This window comes from Equus przewalskii, chromosome 1, assembly GCF_037783145.1.
Source record: "Equus przewalskii isolate Varuska chromosome 1, EquPr2, whole genome shotgun sequence".
Lineage (NCBI taxonomy): Eukaryota > Metazoa > Chordata > Mammalia > Perissodactyla > Equidae > Equus > Equus przewalskii.
Window position 1 is genome coordinate 105,237,633 of NC_091831.1, and position 23,466 is coordinate 105,261,098.

The window sequence follows — 23,466 nt, forward strand, 5'->3', positions numbered from 1 at the left end:
TTCACCTTTAAAATGTCTTTAGTCTGAAAACATAGATTGAAACATATAAAAATATATAACTTGTTATTAATCAGAGAAATCCAAATTAAGATAGAAAGATACTATATTTAAACCACTTCTTAGATGACTCCTCTCTTCAACCTCTTTATGTTTTGCTATATATATGTGATAATTTTACCTGAAACATTTGAAATAAACATATAGAAATAAGTGATATTTTGGAGTTATGCTGTCAAGCAAAGGCACCAATGTTCACCATTTCAGTTGTCCTCACTTTTTTAACAGATCGTTGTTTGGAGGTGTTATAGCCAGGCAGCAGCTAGTCTTTGCAAAAGAAAAAGGCTCTTCTTCCAGTTTTAGGTGTAGTCTGCCGTCTGCTATGGATCAGGGCTTTGAGAGTGGAGAGCAAACTGTGTTTCAGTCCCCACTCACCTTCTCTTGGCCCCAGGCCCATGTGCAGGGTACGACCTACACCATTGTTCATAGTGGTCTTGAGTCATAATGATTTCTTGCCTTTCTTTTGATAGATTTATAACATTTGAATTGTATTGCATGCCAGGATATCTGTCATGAAACCCCCAGAATTCTTTAAGCAGTCCCCTTTCTAGTTAGTAAGGGATTATTTTCTCAATACTGTCTGTAGTTTTGTACTTTTATTGATCTTATTTTTTGAATCAAATGTTAGTGTTTTTGAATTTTACCTAAAATTTATAACAACCTAATATAAGTCAGAACTTTATAAACTTAAATATCAATGTTTGTAGGGCATGTTCTGCCTCTGTGAAAGTTATATATGGCAAAATTGCATTTTCAAGTAGTGACCATAAGTGTATGAGCTTTATACTCAAAGTTAAGTTTGTTTTCCCTTTTTGAATCATTTCTTTAAATAGTGATTAGGAGCCATCATTGTGTTTATACAACATATCATTGTACCTTAAAAATATGTAATTAGCTACAGCATGTACAATTCTGGCTGAAATGGAATGCTTTAGTCATTTTCCATTAAACAGTAGTTTAATGATAGTCTTATATTAATTTAGAATTTGAATTTCTGCCTGGATTTAATTGTTTGTAAACAGTAATGAAAGCATCCTATTTTAAAGTGAACACAGAAAAATATTCTTATATTAAAAATAACTGAAGATAATTCTCTAATGGCAAAGAACCTCTGATTGCATTACAAATTACAATAAGATAGTTTCCTTCAAGTGTGTATGACAAAGAGAATGTACAGTTTGAGTGATTTTTTGTTTGTATGTTTTATAAGGGAATGTAGGGCATCATTTGTGTGTGTGTGTAATGTAGTTGCAGAGTCCAGTACTGAAATTATGTTTAAAATTATTTGCCATTGCTTTATTCTGATTTTTCAAGGAGACCTTTTAGCAAAGTGGATAGCCAGTAGGATTTCTTGCTTGTTTAGGTACAATTTTTTTCCCCTTCTGGTAGATAATAATTAGAGGACCCAGGGTATTCATACTTAAGTGCAGTAAACTTTTATAGTTAATTTTTTTTGTATCATTGAGTGTTTTTGAAATTGAGAATCATACAGAATGCTAGCAGTGAAATCCGTAAATAAAATTAAGAAAACAGTTTCATTTGCAATAGCATCAAAATAATAAAATACTTAGGAATAAATTTAACAAAAGAAATGCAACACCTGTACGCTGAAAACTACAGAACATGATTGAAAAAAATTAAATACCTAAATAAATGCAAAGACATGCTATGTTTATGGACTGGAAGACTTATTATTAAGATTATAGTGTTCCCCAAACAGATTTAGTGCAATCCATATCAAATCTCAGCTGGCATCTTTTGCAGAAATTGACAAGCTGATCCTAAAATTCACATGGAAATTCAGGAGACTTAGAATAGCCAAAAAATGATCTTTAAAAATAATAAAGTTGGGGGACTCCCACTTCCTGATCTTAGAACTTACTACAAAGTTACAGTAATCAAGACAATGTGGTACTGGTGTAGGGGTAAACATTATAGATCAATGGAGTAGAATTGAGAGTCTGGAAATAAATCCATATATATATATGGTCAATTGATTTTTGACGAGGGTGCTAAGACCATTCACTAGGGAAAATAGCCTTTTTTTTTAAAATTAAGATTATGATAGTTAACAACCTGGTGAAATCACAGTTGTACATTATTGTTAGTCATGTTGTAGGTACACCACTTCACCCTTTGTGCCCTCCCCCCACCCCCCCTTTCCCCTGGTAACCACCGATCAGTTCTCTTTGTCTATATGTTAACTACCACCTATGAGTGGAGTCATACAGAGTTCGTGTCTCTGTCTGGCTTAGGAAATAGCCTTTTTTAACAAGTGGTGCTGGGACATCTAGATTATCCACATGTAAAAGAACAAAGTTGGTTCCTTACTTTACACTGTATACAAAAATTGGCTCAAAATGGATCAAAGACTTAAATATAAGAGCTAAAACTATACAGGCTTGAGTCTTTATGACTTTGAATTAGGCAGTGGTTTCTTAGATATGATGCCAGAAACACAGGCGATCAAAGAAAACATAGATATATTGGACTTCATTAAAATTAAAAATGTTTTTGCCTCCAGGGACACTATCAAGACAATGAAAATAACAGCCTGGTGAATGGGAGAATATATTTTGCAAATCATATATCTCATAAGGGTCTAGTATCCAGAATATATAAAGAACTCTTACAGCTTAACAATGAAAAGACAAATAACCCAAATTATGAAAGGATTCTAATAGACATTTCTCCAGAGAAGATATACAAATGGCCAATAGGCACATGAAAAGATGCTTTATATTGTTAGTTGTTAGGGAAAGGCAAATCATAACCACAATGAGATACGACTTCACATCCGCTAGGATGGTTGTAATAAGAAAGACAGACAGTAACAAGTGTTAGCGAGGATGTGTAGAAATTGGAACCCTTATATGTTGCTGATGGGAATGTAAAGTGGTTCAGATGCCTTGGAAAACAGCTTGGCAGTTTCTCAAAAAGTTAAACATAATCCAGCAATTCTGTTCCTAGCTATATACCCAAGAGAATTGAAGACATGTCCACACAAAAACTTGTGCACCATCGTTCATAGAAGCATTATTCATAATAAAGAATGGATACAACCCACATTTTCATCACCTGTTGAGTGGATAAACAAAATGTGGCACATCCATAAAATATAATATTATTCGGCCAAAAAAGTAATGAAATACTAATAATACTTAACAAAGATGAACCCTGAAAACATTATGCTAAGTGAAAGAAGCCAGACACAAAAGGCTGCGTGTTGTATGATTCCGTTTATATGAACTATCCCAAATAGGCAAATCCATAGAGACAGAAAGTACATTAGTAATTGCCAGGAGTCAGGGAGAGGAAGGAGTGGGAAATGACTGCTAATGGCCATTGTTTCTTTTTGGGATGATGAAAATGTTCTAGAACTAGATAGTGCGGATGGTTGCACAGCTTTGTGAATATAGTAAGAAAACCACTGAATTGTATACTTTAAAAAGATGAGTTTCATGACATATGTGAATTGTAGCTCAATTAAAAAAATCACATAGAGACAAAAACAGTGGCCTACTTCTGATCTAATTTATTATCAAGCAGGAGATTTTTGAGAGTGAGAAGTCTCACTTAATAATTACACCTGCACAATAGACATAAAGCTGGCTGTCCCAGGTAAACCAGAATGTATGTTTTCCCTGTTTCCTGAGGTATTTAAACTATTTTCTTTCCCCTCATAGAAGAAATATGAGGGATATAAAATTCTTCTTGTATTCTTTTTTATCGGATGTGGGAAAAAGAAAAAAACCAAGAAAGCCAGGTAATTCAAGGAAATGAGAGAGAAGATATTACTTTATGGAAATGAATATAAAAGTGTGTATCAAGTGCCATGTGTAGATATAGAACGTTAGGACTTTACTCATTTATGTGATTTTTGTCATTTCACTCGCACACATAGCCAATCAGTATTTGAATGAATAAGGAGTTTAGTGTTGTAATATAATAAAACAGTTCCTCTGAACTAGGGATGCACATCATAATCTGGAGCTTTTAAAAATTACTGTTGCTTGGGTATTAGTCTCAACTATAATTTGATAGTTTTATTGTGGGGCCAAGGTAAGTTCATACATGCATGGTATATGTTTTAGCTCCTCAAATGAATTTAGTATCCATTTAAATTGAGAGCTGTTGCATTAAATCACTGTTTGATCCCTTTATTGAAATATATAGTTATTATTGTTTTGTGCATAAATAGTAAACAGGAGTAGGAACTGAGAGAACCTCAGTCTAAACTGCACACACTTACTATTTTTTTTTTCTAGGGCCAGCTCTGTTGGTAATTCAGAAATTGTGATACTTCTAATTCTCCAAGAATTGAGATTGGGAGGAATCTTAGTATTGATTTATTTTTTCTAGATTACCTTGAAGCAGGAGTAGTGAAAAGTAGACGGAAGCTCGAATTCCTTTGCAAGTGTCTGAAACTGTATCTTGGCAGGCAGAATAGGAGAGACTGGGAGATGGAGACGTTTTAAGAGTTCAGAACTCTCTAAGTTAGCTAGTAACTGCTCATGGCCTTTGTATTTTGACAGCCCATTGCAGCATCAGATAAATTGCCCTCTGTTGTTGGAACTGGAGGAGGACATATAGTGCAATGTTGTGATCCTTTCATATGTCTGGTTTCTCTTGTGCAGCCATGCCCAACTTAGTAGAAATTATCTTAATACTCTGCTACTAAAAAGAAGCATAGACTCATGAAATTGGAGTTAGATGGCTCCTTGAAGATTCTATGGGTCAACTTGTTTAGTCATCATACCCATTGAAAAATGTCCCCATGACATTTTTGACTGATAGCCTTTTTTCAGCCGCTTCTTAAATAGTTCCAGTGGTGATGCTATACTGTTACACTATACATGACATTAGAGCCAAAATTTCAACTCTTGCTCCTTGTGTGACTTTGTATGAGTACTAGCCATTTTGACCCCCCAGTTGCTTTATCCAGGAAATGGAGGAAATGCTAACTACTTCACAGGGTTATTGTGACTACTAAATGAGGTAGCATACATTAATGTCTAACACAGCTATTGGTAACATGTAGACGTTGGGTAAATGTTAGTTACCTTCCCTTTTGCAGTTCAGTGGAGAACAACTGACTACCTTCCAAAGGCTGGCTCTTAGAGAGTTTTCACAACCTGGGCCCTGAAGTCTTTCTTATACTTTGATTTATTGCTTTCATTCATTAACTAAGCAACTATTGAGCATCTGTTTTGGGCTAGACACTTTGGTAGCTGCTGGGGTTATAGGGGCAAATACAAGAGACTTGATCTTTTCCCTCACTGAGCTTATAGTTTGGCAGGGGAAAAAAAAGAAATTAAAATTAATTGTACAAGTAATTAATTACAGTTGTGATAAATGCCATAGAAGAGAAGTACAGTGTACTCTGAAAGTGTATTAGGAGTTCTGACAATGTGGGTGTTAGGGAACATTGCTTGGAAGAAATAATGGTGTGACTGAGACATAAAGGATGTGTAGGACTCTTAGTAAGGGGAAGTGCTTGGGTTGAGACCTAGCAGGAGATAGCAAGCTGGTAGTGTGTGTGAAGGCCCTGCAGCAGAAAGGAGTTAGGAGCTTTCTAAGTAGAGAAAGGCCTGTGCCCAGAAACTTACTGGGCAAGAAGAAGAGTGGCAGGGAAAGATGATGGTGGTTAGAGGCAGGGGCAAGATTAGATAGGGTTTTCTAGGCCATGTTAAGGGCTTGGACTTTAAGAACAGTGGTATGTAACATATTTCCGTTTTAAAATTGCTCTAATGAAAATGGGGAAATTGGATTGAAGAGGAATAAGAATGCCTTCTGAGACCAGTTAGTGGGCTATTGCAAAGCCAAGGCTAGAGGTGACAGTGGCTGTTTCTGGAAGTAGAGTACTGTGCTATGACTGGAGACATGAGTTGGAACCAGATCTTGTAATGACTTTATGCTTGTAGGTAGTGTGGAGTCAGTGGAGATTGTATAAATGGGAATGATTTGGCTAGATAGGATGTTTAAAAACATTACAGGTAGTTCTGAAACGATTGCATTGGAACGGGGCAGGAAAGGTGTGAATACAGAAAAGGAATAGACTTGATGTATTTGGTTTTTAAAAATGTTGGCTTTTGAGATACCTTAGGATACCCAGGTTGAGTAATTGAGAATGTGGTTGGAAATAGAGAGTCCATTAGGCTAGTGATATAGCTGTAGTGTACAGGTGGTGATTGAGGCCTTTGTAGTAGGTTGATAACCTGAGTTCTTGCTATTTGTGTTTTATGCACATTTCACAGCAATTTGAATGCATCTGTTAGGATTTTCTTAACATTTGTAAACTTGTGCTGCATACTAGGCTAAGTGTTTTATCATATGTTCTCTCTTAATTCTTATAAGTGTTTGAATATTATTATTGTTCAAATATTTTTAAGATGTGGCACCTGAAACTTAGAGAAGTTGAGTAACTTCCTCAAGCTTAGGCACGTAGTAAGTGGTGAAGCTGAGATTTGAATCCAGGTAGGCTCACTGCAGAATCTCTCCTCTTAACCACTACCATATGCCACTCCTCTGCAATATTTGAACCAACCAAACAAAACTGAGAATGGCTGAATGAGAAAGCATTTATTGAACTTTTATGGAAGACCTGTGTATAGTGTACATTGATTATGCTATAGAAGCTTTAATATACTTTCTCTGTATATTCATGTGCTCTGTAAAGTATGTGGTATCTGCTCAATTTTAAAAATGAAGAAACTGGCCAGTTTAAGTGAGAGATTAAGTGACTTGGTCAAGATCGTTAATAAATAATTCATGGCAGAGCCAATTAAAATTGGCTCTTTTAACCCCAAGGCTAGCATATTTTCTGTTACACTGCTTAAGAACTGTGTTGACTTAAAAATAAGAACTTTTCCCTTGGGAACATGATTGGATTTAATGGTTATATGCCAAGTATAGTCTTGTTCTTACAAAATAAATCATAGATCTTCAATGTTTGAAATTATACCTTGAACTTAGAGGATAAATAGATGAGGAAATTGAAATACTTAAAAATAAATAATAGCTTTTACGTGTATGCAAAGTAAAGATTTTTCTTTATGAAACATTATTTTAGAAGAGATAAAATGGGAAAATATCTTGCAAATTCATGTCCATTTTATAATATCTCTGAAGAAATCAAATAAAATGATAATATTTTGATATCTTCATAGCTTTGGTAGTCAGTTGTTAGCATTTATAGGATTGCATCTTGATCTTGCTTAATTCAATGCCATTTAATTTTTTTCCTTTTGTTTCTTTCTTGGTTTTGAGAGGACAAATGAAAATTAAGGTAATAAGGCAACATAAAATAATGCGTATTAAATATTGATTTCTTTTAGCACCAGAGTTCAAGACTTTATTTTACCAGTAGTTGTTACTGCCTACTAAAAATCAGTGAGAGGCTATTAAGCTTAGTATTAACAGTCTAGCTCCTTCATCAGGATCTGGCTTTGGAATAAATGGTCTTTTTCAGAAAGCCCTTTTCAGAAAGACTTAGTCTGAGGCACGTTCTAAAAAAAAGAGAAAATCACCTATCATCTGTCTTCTCTTTTATGCTGTCAGTTGATGATATGGAATGCCTTTTGGGTACTGAATACCTGAAAGTAATGCTGTAGTCAAGTTTCTTTTGGTTGATGGATACACTATTGAGAGCTGTAGCCGTGGAGTTTCTTATTACAGTGGAGAAAAAACCTGTCTCACTATGTTAGCAGAACCTTTCTGAAACAGATATTGAATTTTGATTGGTTGGCTGGATGTGAGAGAATTTTGAAGCAGTGTTGGTTGTAAGGAACTTTTGAATTTTAGGAAGCACTGAGTAGCTAAATGAACAAGCTTGCTTTGCCACTGTCTCCTGCTTTATCTTTGTTACAATCATTTATTAATTTGCCTTTTATTTTGCATATGATTATGATCTGTGTATATTACAAGAATTGATTGTTCATCTTTCAATGCTGCCTTCTATCACCCAACACTGCTGTTCAGCAGTTTTTAATTGAGTGCTCAAGTCACACATCATCACTTGTAAAGACATGCTATACTGGGTACCAGTAGAATATCAGAAATAGTCAGCTTTCTTTAGAACTGCATAGGAAACTCTTTCATTTTTAAGGCTCTGTATGTGTTTGTCGTGTGGTCTATATTTATTTACAGGACATTTTTGTTTCTATTTTTAGCCTTCTGTATCATCTGGTATTTTGACTTAGAAGATTTTGGTCTTATGAGCATTTGTACATCATTTTTATGTCTGGAATAAAAATTATGAAATGAAATGATAGATCAAGGAAAGAATATTTGTGATTTGCTTTGAAAATCACCTACCTGAAACATTTTAAATGGTCTATAATTTACTTGTCCTTTTGGGAACAGATTATAATTGTCTCTTAAACTATCTGTATGTATATATCAGGTAGCATGCTTTCTGCTGCAAGTAACAGAGAGGCTAACTAAAACAGTAAGAATTTTGTCATCTAACAAGAAGTTTAGAGTTAGAATGGTTCCAGGGTTGGTTAATTTAGGTCCCTCTTCTTTCTTCTCCCTGTCATTTTTGTGTTCTACAGTTTCATTCTAAATTTCTTTAGTTTTCCTTCCCTACTGGCATATTCCCTAGGCATTGTGTGGTTGACCTAGACTCTGTTTATGCCTTTGGGGAGAAAAAAGCAATAATTAGTCATAGACTTCTTTGCTTTGGATTCTAAAGATCCTAGTTTGTTTTCTGTTTCATCTTTTATTTTCATTGTTGAAACCAATGGAATATGAATTGTCTTCTAAGTATCTAATGATGTTTATTTTTAAATTAAAATATACATCACGGAAAACGAACATTAAAAAAGCATAGAGAATAACAGTTGTTTTCTCTGTAGTCAGAAGCCCCTCACACAATAAAGAATCCTGTCAGTAAATCCAATCCATTTGTTGTGATGTCTGTGATATAAAATTAAAATGTATTAAAAAAGAGTAAATGCTCTTGATGAAAATGCAGTGTATCCAAATCATGAACTTTCAATCTAGGTAAATTAAGAGACAATTCTTCCTTTTATAAAAGAAACCATGGGTTTCTTTCAAATAACTACCTCTTGCTTGCATTATAAATGTAAATTTTTTATAGGTTTATAATATCTGATGAGTTTCTCTGTCTTTTTGAATTAGCAGAATTTAAAATTGATCTTTTGGTTGCTTCACTACTCCCCTTTTTCGGCTCCTTTCCCTTTTAGAGCTTCCCCAGGTGGCAGCCAAGCCTGTGCTGCCCTCATTAATTTTATGATGAAGAAATGGGTACTTGGAGTTGGAATAAACTGAGTAATAATAATGAGTATTATTTTTTAAGCTCCTGATATGTGCCAAGTGCTGAACAGGTACTTTATCTCCATGAATCCTCACAAAACCCTATGTGAAATTTATTATTCTAGTTTTACAGATTTGAAAACTAAGGGTAAGAGAAATTTGTTTGACTGTAGCCCAAAGTCATGTATCTAGTAAATAACTGTGATGCCCGGAAAGTATACAGGAATTTGTGTTTGTGTGTCGCCAAGGGGGTCTCTCTCACATCTTTGGTACTGTCCCCCAATGTTTCTTGTGAGCACATAGAACATGTCCATGGAAAAGAACACATTCTCCTTTGTCTAGGGTTTCCAAAGATTCTAAACTGTCACACTAGCCCACTCAGCTTTTAAGAATACATTAAAATGTCTGCTGATTTTTTTTTTTTTACCAGCTTTTGTGCTAGCAGCCTGTTTCTCCCATGTTCTGCCAAGATGAATCAGTTAATGTGTCCTATCTCCTCAGAATGGCTTGTCATCCTTTGGAATTCCATTCACATGGTTGTCTTGTAACCTCAGCTTTTTGATAACACTCAGGGAAAGTTATGCTTCTGGAGATTATTGTCTCTTTTTCTTTGTTAAGATAGGAGCAATGTTATCTTGAGGCTTTTTTTGGGGGGGGGATGGTGAGGAAGATTGGCCCTGGGCCAACATCTGTTGCCAGTCCTCTTTGCTTGAGGAGGATTGTGGCTGAGCTAACATCTGTGCCAGTCTTTCTCTACTTTGTATGTGGGACACCACCACAGCATGGTGTGGTGAGTGGTGCGCAGGTCCATGCCTGGAATCTGAACCTGTGAACCCTGGGCTGCTGAAGCAGAGCACGTGAACTTAACCACTATGCCTGGGTTGGCTTCAGAGCTTTTTAACATTCTTAGCTGAAGTCGTATAAAGTGATTTTTAGGGGTTTTTTTTTGAGCAGCTGGACTTTAAAAATCCTTTCTTGTGTAAAATTGAGAATGTTGCAAAAAACATTATATTGATTAGGTGACTTACTCTCATTGGCAATTAGTGTTAAGTGCATATTAAGTACATAATATTGTTTTAGATAGGGTTTTTGGTTTAAACTTTATCTTAATTCTCTGGAGGTACACAATCAAATTAGTTGAAATTGAGAGAATTACATCTTTTGTTGATAAATATAATGGAAATATAACAAAATTTCTTGGATAGATTTATTGTTAGTTAATTATACAGAATAATCTCTCCGTCCTACAAATAATAATATGAATATCCTATGAATAATAAATTATTGTCTTGATTTCATTTAGGAATGAAAGGCTGGACTCTGTTAGGGGTCTTCCTTCTGTTTGTAATGGCCACAGGCTTGTTAGTAGAACGAAGCTGCTTAAAGATTTTTGTTTACATTCTGTGACTATAGAAAACAATGATCATAACCTTGGATGCTATATAGAGCTGTAATATTCTTATGGGAATGTATAAGTCTCCTCTTGCTTCTCTGCTTTTGATATATTTACTGTATTATTTTTCACATATAGCTAAATATTGAAACACTTGAAGTTATGTTCTTTACCCTTGGCTGTTCTGAAAATACATTTCTCTCTAGTCGTAGTCAATAAATACCTTAACAAATAAACAGGGCAAATTTCACTGAGTTTGAAGAGTTATTTTCTCTGCAATCTTGTCTGTTTTACTGTCTGGAAATATAATTATCTTGAAAACATGCAAAGTTTTTACCTTGTGGTGATTTTCCTTCCCTCTAATGATACTGTTGAAAATGAGATCCTTGCCTGCATAAATATCGTGTAAAAAATTATATCGTGATGCCTTTGTCAGTCTCACTTCTTTTCCTGACCAGCTTTGGGACTTTGGGTAGGCTTCCTGTTGTTTCTGGCTGTGGTTTACTTAAGTATAACAGAAATGGACATGGAACCCATGTCTCTTTCTAACTGTTGGACGTTAAGAATTATAAAGTAATATGACAGTTTTGGAAAAAATGTTTAGTGCTGATGAGTGTTACTAATCAGAACTATTATGGGTGATCTTCTGTTAATCCAGTCAAAGATGGGAAGTTTTCCTCCATACTCCTGTTTAGATGTCACTGGAAAGTAGTAAAGATTGTTTTCCTGGCTCTGATTATTGATGATTGTCAGCTGACTTTTTATTGCACTTTGTAGCTACAATATATATATTTACAATTTTTTTTTTTTAACTAACCAATACAGACTTTTAGAATGGCAAAGTAATGGTGCCTCTGGGCAGCTGTGGAATTGTTATTGTGTCTGTACTATGTGGATAGGCCAGACAGATCCTTCCCTTAAGTTGCAGAACATTTACCATGATTACTGTGAGAATGACAGCAGAGAGGTACAGTAGAGCTTACCCACTTGCTTTGACAAGATTTGGGAAAATTGATGTAGGATTTTTCTTTTAATTCTTTGGAGCATTTTTTGGTTTCCCTGAAAGTGCGAAAGAAATTTTATGAAGAAGAAAATAGTATCTTATCTAACCAGTAAAGTTGGATAAGTATAACCTTTTTTCCCCCTGATTGACATCTTTCATAACTCTTTTGATGTCCTTCAACTTTACACACTCTCATTTCAATGGTGATTTATATTGTCTGCATAGTAGTCACAAAGATAAAATCAGTCTTTGTTCAGCAGAGATTATAATCTTCAAATGATACTTTAGATTTCATTTTTAAAAGTGTTTTATAAATATTAATTATAATTATGGAATGTTAGAGTTGAAGTACTGGCGACTAGCATTTATAGAACTTTTTGTATGTGTTTGGCACTCATAAGAATTTTTAACATATCTTTGCATCTATTCTTTGGAATAACCATATGGTATATGTCTTATTATCTATAGTTTACAGTTTGGCATAGAGAAGTCAAATGACATTTCCGAGGTCACACAATTAATAGCAAAGCCAGAATAAAACTTCCCATCTTACTTAAAGTCTGTATTGGACATCATTGGAAGACCATCATTTTATAATTGTCATGGTATAGATTGGTTCAAGTAAGAATCATCAAAGGGTTCTAAATCCAGGGGAAAAGTTTGCTGAAGAGTGGGCTATTTATATGCCTTTCCAGTAAGTTTAACATGTCTTCCCACAGATTGCTTGTTATTGCAGGAGGGAAGTAGGTCTAACAGCAGAGAAATCAGATGACACAAAGAGACATCAGCAAGAGGTAGATAGACATCAAATGCCTCTGGATATGATACCCTAAGAAGGATATAAGATAACTCATAGTATTTTGGTGGGAATTTAGATGTGAGGAGACATCAGACACATGCAAATTGAGAAATATTCTATACAGTAACTGGCTTGTATTGTTCAAAATGTCAGTGTCATGGAAGGGAAAGGCTAAGCAACTTTTCTAGATTAAATGAGACTAACGAGACTGACAACTAAATGTAATATGTGATCCTGGATAGATCCTGTACTGAAGAGCAGGGGAAAAAAGCTCTAAAGAACATTACTGGGACAATTGACAGAGTTGGAATATGTTAAAAATTGGTGAATCTAGGTAATAGTTTTGCAGGAATTCTCTATAGTATTCTTGCAACTTTCAGTTAGTTTGAAATTATTTTAAAATAAAAAGTTAAAAAAATTTTTTTTCTAAATGGTTGCAAACATTAGTATACTTGCTGAAGACATTCTTTATATTTTCTTTTAAGGCAATTACAAATTGTAAATTGTGCAAGAATAGTATGCTAGGTCAAGGAAGATCTGTATCCTAAAGTATGAGCAAGCAGGAGTTGGCAGCTGTAGCTTGAAGAGTTGTGGTGCCCCTGGCCTGGCCATTAAGGATGCAAGGGAGAAGGAGGGAAGAAACTAGGCTATAGGAGTGGTGGTGGGGTTTCTTTATCTTGCTGGTGTCGGTAGTCCTTGGCTTCTTCCTTCTCTCCCACCTTGCTAACTTGCCAACAGAGAGATAAAGGGTTTCGGTGGGAGGGCTGGGCCAGCAGCCACCAGACTGCTGACCTGGATTCAGGGTCCCTAATCAAGGCTGGTGCTTGGCATCTGAGAGACCATCTGCTCTGGGAAAACTGATGCAGGGCTTTAGCTTCTGATCCTCTCTTACTGAGGCAGCAGAGTATAGCTGTTAGAACACTCTTCTTGAGTCACATAGACCTGGATTGAGTCTTGGCTCTGCTTTTTTAGCAACTGTGACCTTGAGAAAGTGGTACTTATTGCCTAGGCTTCAGTTTTCTCAGATTTAAAATGGAAATAATAATAATGGCTGTCTTGTGAAGAGGTTGTAAGAACTTAAGAAGATAATGTGTATAAGGTGCTTTCCTGTTATTACATACCAGGGCCCTTGAAAAGTTCATTTCTCCATTCAGCCAACTAATATGTAATAGAAAACGTATTCATTGTCTGAATCCTATGGTTATGAACTTACTTACCTGATGAACTGGCTGTGAAAATATTTTGAATATTATGGAAGGATACTCGAAAGGCCTGATAGAAGATTTTTTTTTAAAAGTATTTCCCCCAAATTGGATGGCAGAAGTGAATGGAAATAGTACCCATTTCCCATGACTGTTTGAAAACTGCCAAGTATATTTTCACATCTAAGAAGAAGGCTTCAGAGTCATCTTGAGGCAAAAGTTTGCTAAACAAAAGTTGCTTACTCTTTTGGTTAGGAATTTTTGGTATTGCAACCCTATCAAAGAAGGTTGCCTAGATCTTTCCCTTTTCTGATTAAGTACACTTGTGAGATGGGATTCTTTGATCTGATTTACATTAAAATTAAAAATTGGGAGTTAGTTTCCTCAGTAAAATGAAGCTGAATCTCCTTTAATAATTATTTTTTGCAATCCCATTCATTCTTATTACTGAAGAAATTATTTTAGTATGCATTTTTACAAATCAGGTAATGTGATTTGTTGTTACTTATAGTTACCATGATTATATACCTATTATATATTATATACGTTTTATATATAAAAAATATATATGTAGTTACTATATAATCATGGTACTTATAGTTACTATGATTATATATTATATATTATACATGTTATAAATGTGTATATATTTACCATATAATCATGGAAATGATAAATAATAATACCATGATACACACATACACATATATGCATACCAGCATTGTTTAATTGCTTCCATTTTACTTCATATTTAATTATGTTTTCATTATTTTAAAGACTATCTTCCATTTGTGGCAGGTTATACTAATTTTTCTGTTACAGCAGTAAAGAAATTTTATATTTAAATATATTTATTAAAGTGAAAAAGGGAATTGATGAAAAGAAAAATTAGGTAAATCATAATGTGCAGAGTGGTACATAATTGGGAGAAGGATTGAGAAGTTAGTACATAAATGACTACGGTTAAGGCAGCTGCTTTGTTATAGTAGAAAAGTTCCTACCTGTTTGAACTGACTGAGACTGGATGGTTCACCTTTCTCTGGCTTTCAGTTTCTTTGCTGAAGGAGGAGGGGTTACAGTACAAGAAGATTTCTAAAGTAATTTGAAATTTATAGGATTCTACCCTTTCTCAAGCATCTTGATTGAAGTTTGGTAAAGAAAAAGTTTAGATTAAAATGGTTCCTGGAACACTATGGATTTGGCACTCTTTCTCCCCTTTCTTTTCATTGTTATGCTATTTACAGAAAAAGGAAGAAATCAAATAAGAGTATCTACTAAGCTGAAGGAAAAAAATTTAAACTACATATAAACTGTATGTAAATTTAACACTGTATTTGTTAATATATTACATATAGCCTATATATAATATTATATATTATGTATTAGTCTAATGACTATATATACTAATATATATTATAATATTATAGTATATTGTATATACTCATGTGAGTTTATATAATATATATTAGTACTTTTATCTATTTCATGTTTAGTTTGCTTTTTTATATTTAAAAAAGGATATAACCTCGGATTCCAACTTGATGTTCATTATTGGAAATTAATTACAAGATATTTTCCATTTAATTTTTTCTCCTGATTTCTATTGTATATGCACAAAAAGGTATTAATATGTTTCATGGGAAGTAAATATGTAAAATAGCTGGCACACAGTAAATAAAATACTCATTTTTTTATCATAAATATTAATAACATGTTATATACCCGGCTTGGAAATATATTTGTTAGTAGTAGTAATGAATCACTTTCCCGAAAATATTTGTGTATGTACAGTATTTTATTCTAGCCTCGTGTGGTACGTATAATGTGTGTAATTTCAATTTTCCTGTTATAAAAACAGTTACTTTTAAGTAGAAATCGTCAGGTACCACAGGTCTTGTAGCTAGTTTTGTGACATGTTGAGGGCTGGCATCCAGGATTTCTCACTCAACTTGTAATAGACCTTCTCAGTCCGATAATGCTTTGAAATTCCAAGCATTCCAAGTTGTGGAGAAAGAGTAACTGGAAATTGCGCAAAATGCTAAAGTAGAAGGAACATTTCAGTAATGTTTTAAGTTCATGCTTTCTGGTTTTCAGGCTTTTTTTTCCTTCTTAATTTTAAAACCAGCCATTAGTTTTTGTTGTTTGTAATAACCTTATTTCTGATCACAATAATGATGTTTATTTAAGAAAAATAAAATGAAGAAAATTTTTTTAAACTGTCCACAAGCTATTAATTTCCATAACATGAATAGACGGTACCATCTTTTGTCTGTTCACATATTTGTCTACAGAATTTATAAAAGCAATATTAGAATTATGTATTTTCTGCCCACAACAACATATTGTGAACATTTGTTATAAAATGTTTTCACTATTTTCATTGCATTGGGATGAACATTCGCTTCCTTATAATTTTCGTCATTGTCTTATTATTTCCTTAGTATAAATTCTTGAAAAGAGAGTGGATTTTTCAACGGAAGCTGAAAATCAGATATCTTTTTCAATTTTTTTAATTGTTTAAAAACCTTAGTCTAGATGATAATTTGGGCTGTTCGTTTGCAGCAACAATAATGTTTTGTTCTTTGGGGCCTTTGCTCTCTTTCCATTTTACATTTTATCCCTAGGTGAGGACATTGTGTCCCACAACATTAATGTTATCTCTATGCCCAAGACTCCCCAAAGCATATTTTTAACTCTAATATCTGAGTCTTATATCTAGTTTCCTATTTGAGATTTCCAGTTGTATAGTCTATCACCATCTCAAGTTAACATGTCCAAAATTGAATTCTTAAGGTTAAAGAAGTAAGGAATCATGAGAGATTTCCTCTTGATATATACATGTTTATTTATTAAAAAGGTTCAGTTGTTGATGGCACAGTTACTTTTTTTACAAAGTTTATTTTAGTAGCTTTTGAAAAAATTTAATATGCAATTGATTTATCAGAATCATCAAAATGGGGTGTTCTGATAAACTCAGAGATTGGTGTTTATTTATTAAGGGCCAAGTTTAAAAAGTAAAGTTTGCCTTCTGTTTAAAGTCCATACTCTTAAAATATTTATTTGCTTAAGCAACAGGGTTCTTTAAAACAGTAAACAAAATCGATTTAAAAAGACTTAACATTGATCATTAGTATTAGTATGAATTGGTGACTCTGAGTACTGGATTCTGTGATATCTCTTAAATTAAGACAGCAGGGCTCACATTGGGAATCTTTTTTTAAATCTAGTTCCTGATTTTTAAAAAATGACATACAATTTCAATTAAGTGAGAGTTCAAACTAATTTTTTACTGTGTTAATGTTGCCTGAAGAAAGATACAGGCCTTGGTATTTAAATAGGGAGATTCCTTTTTTTTCTCCCTGGGATAAGATGTATTACTTTCTCTGTGAGGAAAAATGCCCATCTGTGTTTGCTAAAGATTGGTTTTAATTCTAAAGGTGGATTTTAAATGTTGCCATTTCCACTAAAACTCCTTTATCTTTATCGTATAGAAAAGTCAGTACTCATTTGACCCAAAGAGTTCGTGGTTAGCTTGAATTAATAAAATCTGAATCCTGCAATTATTTTAAAGGTGCGTACATACTTATTTTTGAGTATTTGTATTTTTTGAAATTGTGGTAATGTATACATAACACAGTATTTACCATTCTAACCATTTTTAAGTGTTCAGTCCGTGACATTAAGTAAATTCACATTGCTGTGCATCAATCACTGCCGTCCTTCATCATCGCATACTGAAACTCTGTGCCCATTAAACCATAATTCCCCATTCCTCCCTCCTCCCCTCCCTGATAGCTACCGTTTTACTTTCTGTCTCTATAAATTTGACTACTCTAGGTCTCTCATATAAGTGGAATTATATGGTATTTGCCCTTCTGTGACTGACTTATTTTGCTTCAGATAATATTTTCAAGGTTCATCCATATTGTAACGTGATAGGATTTCCGTATTCCATTGGATTGTTTCTACCTTTTGACTGTTGTGAATAATGCTCCTCCTGTGAACATTGGTGTACAAGTATGTTATTCAAGTCCTTGCTTTCAATTGTTTTGTGTATGTACCTAGAGCTGGAAGTGTTGGATCAAGTGGTAATTCTATATTTAACTTTTGAGTACTGTTTTCCACAGCAACTGTACCATTTCACATTCCCCAAAACTGCGCACAAGCGTTCCAGTTTCTCCACATTCACATTAATGTCTGTTGTTTTCTGGGGTTTTTTTCTTGTTTGTTTTGATAATAGCCATCCAAATGGATGTGAAGTGGTGTCTCATTGTGGTTTTGATTTGCATTTGTCTCATTTTTGGTAATGTTGAGCATCTTTTCATGTACTTATTGGCCATTTGTATATCTTCTTTGGAGAAACGTATGTTCAAGTCCTTTGCCTATTTTGTAATTAGGTTGTTTATTTTGGTTGTTGAGTTTTAGGAGTTCTTTAGGTATTCTAGATATTAACCTTGTGTCAGGTATGTGATTTTCAGTTGTTTTCTCCTATTCTGTGGGTTGCTGTTTTCCTCTGTTGATAGTGTCTATTGACACTTTTTGACATTGTACCATGTATGTGTGGATTTATTTCTGGGCACTCTATTCTTTTACATTTGTCTAGTGTCTGTTTTTATGCCAGTACCATATTATTTTAATTACTGTAGCTTTGTAGAAAATTTTGACACTAGGGAGTGTGCGTTCTCCAATTGTGTTCTTTTTCAAGATTGGCCATTTGGAGTCCCTTGAGATTCCAGATGAATTTCAGGATGGCTTTTCCTATTTCTGCAAAAATCACCATTGGGATTTTGATAAGGATTGCATTGGATTTGTAGATTACTTTGGGTAGTATTGACATGTTAACAAAAGTAAGTCTTTCAGTCTGTGAACATGGGAAGTCTTTCCATTTATTGTGTCATCTTTAATTTCTTTTATCGATTTTTTTAGTTTTTACCGTACAAGTATTTCACCTCCTTGACTAAGTTAATTCCTGAGTATTTTATTATTTTTGATGCTGTTGTAAATGGAATTATTTTCTTATTTCAGACTGTTCATTGTTAGTGTATATAAATGCAACTGATTTTGGTTAATATGCTTATTCTAACAATGTCTTTGTGGAATCTTGAGAGGATTCTACATATAAGATCGTGCCATTTGCCCAGATAATTATACTTCTTCCTTTCCAATTTGGATGCCTTTTGTTTTTTCTTAATTGCTCTGGCTAGAACTTCCACTGCATTATTGAGGAGAAGTGGTGAAATCAGCCATCCTTGTCTTGTTACCTATCTTAGAGGAAAAGCTTTCAGTCTTTCACCATTGAGATGGTTGTAAGCTGTGAGATTTTCTTATATGACTTTTGTTATGTTGAGATATTTTCCTTCATTCCTAGTTGGTTGTTTTTTCATAGAAGGGTATTATATTTTGTTATTCTTTTTGTGTATCACTTGAGATGATCATGTGGCTTTTTTCTTTCATTTTCTCAATGTGGTATATCATGTTAATTAATTTTAGTATGTTGAATCATCCTTGTATTCCAGGAGTAAATCCCACTTGGTAATGGTCTATAATTCTTTTAATATGCTGCTGAATTTGGTTTGCTAGTATTTTGTTCAAGATTTTTGCATCAGTGTTCATAAGGGATATTGATCTGTGGTTTTCTTGTAGTGTCTTTGTCTGACTTTGGTATCAGGGCAATGCTGATCTCATAGAATGAGTTGGGAAGTGTTTCTTCCTCTTCTTTTGAGAAGAGTTTGAGAAGGATTGGTGTTAGTTCTTCTTTAAATGTTTGGCAGAACTCACCAGTGAAGCCATCAGGTCGAGTACTTTTCTTTGTCAGGAGGTCTTTGATTACTAATTCAATGTCCTTACTAGTTATAGGTCTATTCAGCTTTTCTATTTCATTTTGATTAAGTGTTGATAGGTTTCATATTTCTAGGAATTTGTCCATTTTATCTACGTTATCCCTTTGGTTGGCATAAGTTGTTCATAGTACTCTTACAATCATATTTATTTTTGTAGAATTGGTAGTAATGACCCCACTTTCATTTCTAATTTTAGTTATTTGTGTCTTCTCTCTTTTTCTTATTCCATCTAAGCTAAAGGTTTGTCAATTTTCTAAACCTTTTAGAAAACCGGTTTTTGGTTTTGCTGATTTTTTTCTTGTTTTTCTCTTCTCTGTTTATCTCTGTTCTGATCTTTATTATTTCCTTCCTTTGTTAGCTTTGAGTTTTCCCTTGTGGCAAAATCACATCATCTTAATTACTATAGCTTTATAATAAGTCTGATAAATGATGGTGTGTGAGTCTTAGCTTTATCCTTCAAGGTAGCTTTAGCTACCTTGTACCTTTGTATTTCCAAGTGAATTTTAGAATAATCTTGTCAGTTTCTGCATACAATAAAAGAAAACCTGCTGGTATTTTGATTAAGATTGCATTGAATCTCTAGATTAATTTGGGGAGAATTGACATCTTCACAAAATTGAAACTTCTCAGAATCTGCAAACATGAATTTGTTTATTATTTAATATGTTTTAAATTTCTCTCAGGATCAAGACATTTTTTGTTTTCTGTGTTTGTTTTAGGTAAATTAAATAATAGCATCTTTTATTTTATTTTTTGCCTCTGAGAATGTTCCAGTATAGAAGAAAATTTTGAAGTTGAAAGAAAGAAAGGAATAATTGCTTGAGTTTAAGACCTGAACAGGAAAGAAGGCAGAGTATGTGAGACAGATGCTGACGGGTTGATAATTGTGATGGCAGGAATTTGAGGAGCTTCTCTTCTGATTGCCTCCCCCCCTCCCCCCACCGTCGTTAAAATAGGTAGCTCAAAGTGAGGATGAGGAATAAGTGTTGGAGATGTGAGGAGAGCAAATGTGACATAAAGTAATCAACCAGGAAATTGAAAAATGGAAGCTTGCTGGGCGGTATGAAGGGAATATTTAAGGTTTAAGGTTCATGACATTCGTGAACTTAGTCACATTAATTAGCCTGGTTAGCAGGTTTGTTTATTTTCTAGCCATATTCAGCTACATGGGAGCAGGCCCTCAGGTGTGTGGTTTTTCCAGGAAATGAGGGGGAGGGGGAAGAGCAGGGGCCAAGGGAGTGGAGTTGGGGTCTAAGAAAATTAAAGTGGATAAGGAGGAACATAAGGAACACCAAGTGGGTGAGGGACACTGAAAACATGTTAGGCTTATTAAATTGTAGCACCTAGTGGGATTAAAAGATTGTTGCAATTAGGTTATTAGAGTGTATGGGCTGGAAATATAGGAGGTGTTGGTTAGTTATACATGCCAATTTAGTTTCGATATAAATAATTTACTGTACTCAGATACTTGTTGGTTATTTGTATTAGTCTTCATGTGATGAATATGTGTATAGGATAGTTAAGAATAAGAAGTTCATATTCCTTTATCTAAGACTTTTGGGGCCAGGTAGGTTTTGGATTGTTTCTTTTTCCCCTCTATTACTCTTTCCACAGACTTATCAGTTTTGTTAGTCCTTCCAAAGAGCTAACTTTTGGCTTTGTTGATTTCTGTTGTATGTTTGTTTTCTGTTTCATTACTTTTTGCTCTTACCTTTATTTCTTCATTTGTACTGTTTTTGAGTTTAGTTTGTTCTTTTTGCAACTTTTTCAGATGGTTGCTTATCCTTTCCCCATATATGTATTTTAAAGCTATAAATTTTCCTCTTAAGCATGGTTTTAGCTGCATCCCATACATTTGACATGAAATATTTTAAATAGCACTCTATTCAAAATATTTTCTAATTTTAACTGTGATTTCTTCTTTGACCCATGGGTTATTTAGAAGTTTATTGCTTAGTTTTCACATATGTAAGGGTTTTCTAGTTACATTGTTGTTATTAAAATTCGTTGCTTAGTTTGTCTGAGCTCAGAGAAACATGTCTGTTCTTTGAAATTTGTTAATCCTTAGTTTATGTTCCAGCATGTGGTCACTTTTGGTAAATGTTTTTTATGCACTTACAAAGAATGTATTTTCTGCAGTTGTTAGGTATAGTGTTCTATATGTCAGTTAGGTCATTGATTGTAAAGTTTGAATCTTTTTCTCTTTCTTCTGTTCTGCTTGTTCCTTGTTTTTTTGTGCTTGTTCCATCAGTTACTGAGAAAGCTCTGTTAAAATCAACCTGCTAGAATCATGGACTTCACTTAGTTCTTTTGATATTGGCTTATATATAGGGCATACTCTTGTTTTTTAGCTGAAATTTATGTAGAAAAAGTATATTTTTATACCTGCAAAATTCATTACAGTATTTTAAACACTGGTATATGGGGAAAGTCACAAATTATATTCCAAATGCAATTTTTAGCACATTAGAATCACATGTAGACTTTTTGAAGCATGTGCTGAGTGTCAACCAAGGGAGTGTGCATCTCTGATGTTGCTAGTGATAAAAAAGATGTTAAATATTATAAGCCTTTGAGCTGTTATCTGCTATGTGTGTTTGTCTTGAATAAGTTTCTAATTGCCTTTCATATATGAGTCTTAATTTTGCCTGGATTTGTAGAATGCACAAAAAATGTTGAGAAAGTGTTAAATTGTGGAGAAGGAAACAAAGCCAGTGAGAAAGTTATTGCCTATGAAGTCATGTAGTAATCATTTTACATCCTAACCATGATCATTTACTGTTATAAATGGACACCTTGTGTGTTTAAGTTAAATTTTAAAAGAGAAATGATTGGGGATTTTGAGTTCCTATGTAACATAACATTTCCTATTTAAAATAATGGAAAATAAGCTCCTGGTTAGTTTTTCACTAAATATCCGATTTTCAGGAACAGATTCCTGACTTGTAGTGTTATTAGCTGCATTCAAATTTAAAATTGCTGTTATCTTCCTGGTGAATTGAGCTTTTATTGTAGTGAAATGTCCTATTTTATCTCTATCCCACTGTTCCACTGTATGTCTGTGTATCTATCTCATACATTAAAGTTGACTGTGATAAAGTATAGCCACATAAGCTTTCTTTTGGTTTGTGTTTTACATAGTATATCTTTCTCCTTGCTTTTACTTTCATTCTTTCTGTATCCCTATATTTAAGATACATCCTCTGTCATCATCATATAATTGAGTTTTGTTTTTTTAAATCTAATTTGGATTATTTATTAATCCATCTTTTCCTCCTGTGTTAGCTTTTTAGCTACATATACTTTTACTTTTCTTGTGGTGGTTACCCCAGAAATTACCAGTGCATCTTTGATTAATTGAAGTTTAAAGTAAAGTAAATGAGTACTTTTCCTGTTTCCTAGTCAATGAAAGCATTTTAGAATACTTTAACTTCATTTACTACTGTCTGCAATTATGTACTATTAGTTTTGTGTAATATTTTTTGTGTAATATTTTAAATTCTACAAAGAACTATTATTTAGTCAATATTCATTTAGAATTATTCACATATTTACCATCTTCATTGTACTTCATTTCTGTGTGCATATCCAAGTTGTATCTGGGATCTTTTTTTCCCTTCTACATGAAGAAGTCCTTTTAGTGTTTCCTGATAACAAATTCTCTATTTCTGTTTGACTAAAAATGTTTCTTTTGCCTTGGAGATTTTTTGCTAGATATAGAATTCTAGTTTGTCATTTCCCCTGCGCCCAGCACTTTGAGGATATCATTTCATTGTCTTCTGGCTTATTTATATAAAGAAGTTAGCTATAAATATTACTGTTATTCCTAAATCTTTTTAAAATTTTTCTGGCTACTTTTAAGATCTCTCTCTGTCTGAGTCTTTGTCTCTCTA

General features: G+C 33.8%; 1 protein-coding gene across 29 annotated transcripts in view; it reads left to right on the forward strand.

Moving 5' to 3' along the window:
• The window catches only part of MEF2A (myocyte enhancer factor 2A), a 167,639-nt gene that overhangs the window by 44,728 nt on the left and 99,445 nt on the right, over window positions 1-23,466 (forward strand). For 5 of the 29 annotated variants that reach the window (XM_070619714.1, XM_070619787.1, XM_070619703.1 and 2 more), the window contains exon 1: window positions 17,230-17,304. The exons of the other annotated variants lie outside the window; for them this stretch is intronic. The gene's annotated coding sequence lies outside the window, so the exon portion shown is untranslated. Of the gene's footprint in view, window positions 1-17,229; window positions 17,305-23,466 lie in introns of those variants that run through there. 29 annotated transcript variants of the gene reach the window in all.